The following is a 2,500-nucleotide window of genomic DNA, read 5'->3' as shown; positions in this document are numbered from 1 at the left end:
ACTTAAACAAATGCGGAAGGGCGTGTGCACACGAACACACACACACGCACACGCACACGCACACGCACACACGCACACGCACACGCAATTGCACACGCACACGCACACGCACACGCACACGCACACGCACACACACACGCAAACGCACACACACACACACACACACACACACACACACACACACACACACACACACACACACACACACACACACACACGTCCAGTCACCCACATCTACCCACACCCAAAACACAAACACACACACGCAAGCACGCAAGCAGGATCTCACTCTGTTTGATCAATCAACGGAGTGCCTCTGCGCCTTTAAACTCCAGGCCGGCCGGTGGAGGTGCCAGTGCCGGCTGTGGAGGAGGTGGAGGACGGTGGATGAGGTGGAGGAGGAGTGAGGAGGGAGGAAGATGAGGAGGAAGGTGGAGGAGGTAGAGGACGGTGGATTGGGTGGAGGACGAGGTGGAGGACGGTGGATGGGGTGGAGGAGGAGGGAGGAGGGAGGAAGGTGGAAGACTGTGTGTGGGGTAGAGGAGGGGTGAGAGGGAGGAAGATGTGGATGAAGGTGGAGGAAGGTGGAAGTATCAGGGCCGGTTATGGAGGAAATGAGGGAAGATAGTTGGAGAAGAGTTGGGGAGGAAGTGGAGGAGACGAGGAGGAAGTGGAGGAGACGAGGAGGAAGTGGAGGAGACGAGGAGGAAGTGGAGGAGACGAGGAGGAAGTGGAGGAGACGAGGAGGAAGTGGAGGAGACGAGGTGGAAAAAGAGGAGTGGGGATGGCAAAAAAGAGGTGAACGTGAAAGTGGAGGAGGAGGAGGAGCTAGGACAGGAGAACCTAGAGGAAGAGAAGGAGAAGGAGAAGGAGAAGGAGAAGGAGGGGAAAAGGAGGAGGAGGAAGAGGAGGAGGAAGAGGAGGATGAGGAGTAGGAGGGGGAGAAAAAGAAGAAGAAGAAGAAGGAGAAGGGGAATAAGAAGAAGGACTGGAAATAGAGGAAAGAAGAAAATGGATGGGGGAAGAGGAGAGAGGAGGGGAAGGGAGGGAAGAGCGACGAAGAATTTTATGATTATTGTTATCACTACCATCACTGCTTCCTTTACTATCATTATTGTGGTGTCATTATCACCTTTATTGATATAATTATTACAGTCATCATTATCACTGTTATCATTATCATTATAATATTTGATGTTATGATCATAATTTTGATGATGATAATTATGATTATTATAATGATAATGATAATGATGATAATATTAATGAGGATAATGGTGATAATAATGATGATAGTAATACGTATTATCACTATTTCATAATTATCATGATTATAATCATATGATTATTAATAACATTATCATCATTTTATCATTATTGTTATTATTATCATTATCATTATCGTTATTATTATTATCATTATCATTATCATTATTATTATTATTATTATTATTATTATTATTGTCATTATTATTATTATCATCATTATCACTGTTATTAATATTTTTATTCATATTACAATTTTTTTTCATTCTTATTTTATTATCAATATTGATATCATTATTGTTATCCGCATAATTATTATCATCATTATCATCACCATATCACTGCAATAGCGCATATAAAATGATTTCGGTTGATGACGATATTCCCTTATTCGTGTATTATTGTTTCCATACACAAAAGAAAAAAGAATGAAAAAATATCCAAAAGCTAAAAAGAGAGAGAGAAATAAAATGGCGGTGGGGTGGGGTGGGGTGGGGGGTAGCTTGTGTTGTTGTGTCATGCAAATTAACGTATTTAATGACATCTGTGCATACACTATTTTATCCCAGATTCCTTTTATATTCAGTGTTAGCACTATATTTCTCTCTCTATCTCTCTTTCTTTTTCTTCCATTTTTTTTCTCTTTTTCTCTTTTTTTTTATTTGCTTTCTTTCTCAATCTTTCTCTTTTTCTCTCTCTATCTCTATCTCCCTCTCTCTCTCTTTCTCTCTCCCTCTCTCTCTCTCTCTCTCTCTCTCTCTCTCTCTCTCTCTCTCTCTCTCTCTCTCTCTCTCTCTCTCTCTCTCATTCTCTCTCTCATTCTCTCTCTCCCTCCCTCTCTCCCCCCTCACTCCCTTCCTCCGTCACCCCACCCCCCACTCCTCTCCTCCATCCTCTCATTGCAAAAAGAGAAAGAAATTCATAATTACCAAAATATAGAATGGAGTATTTGTTTTCCAATTTGCATATTTTCAATTATATAATGATAATGAGTACGCTTTTCTAATGCAGTATTTGAAAAAAAAGAACTTTAAGGCTGTACAATTCAAAGACGGAATGTTTCATGCTTATGTGGCTTGAAATAAGTTCATGTACTATGTTGGTGATGCTTAATGATAATGATAGATATAAAAGTATTGATAGTAAGGATAATCATGTTGATAGTAATGATGGTGATGGTAATAATAAGGATGATATTGATGATAATCATAATATTTCAATCATACCTTTGTAA

The sequence above is a fragment of the Penaeus japonicus genome, unplaced genomic scaffold, assembly GCF_977035675.1.
Source record: "Penaeus japonicus unplaced genomic scaffold, GWHDUDI00000001_assembly GWHDUDI00000012, whole genome shotgun sequence".
NCBI classification, from domain to species: domain Eukaryota; kingdom Metazoa; phylum Arthropoda; class Malacostraca; order Decapoda; family Penaeidae; genus Penaeus; species Penaeus japonicus.
Note: the sequence above shows the minus strand (reverse complement) of the source record.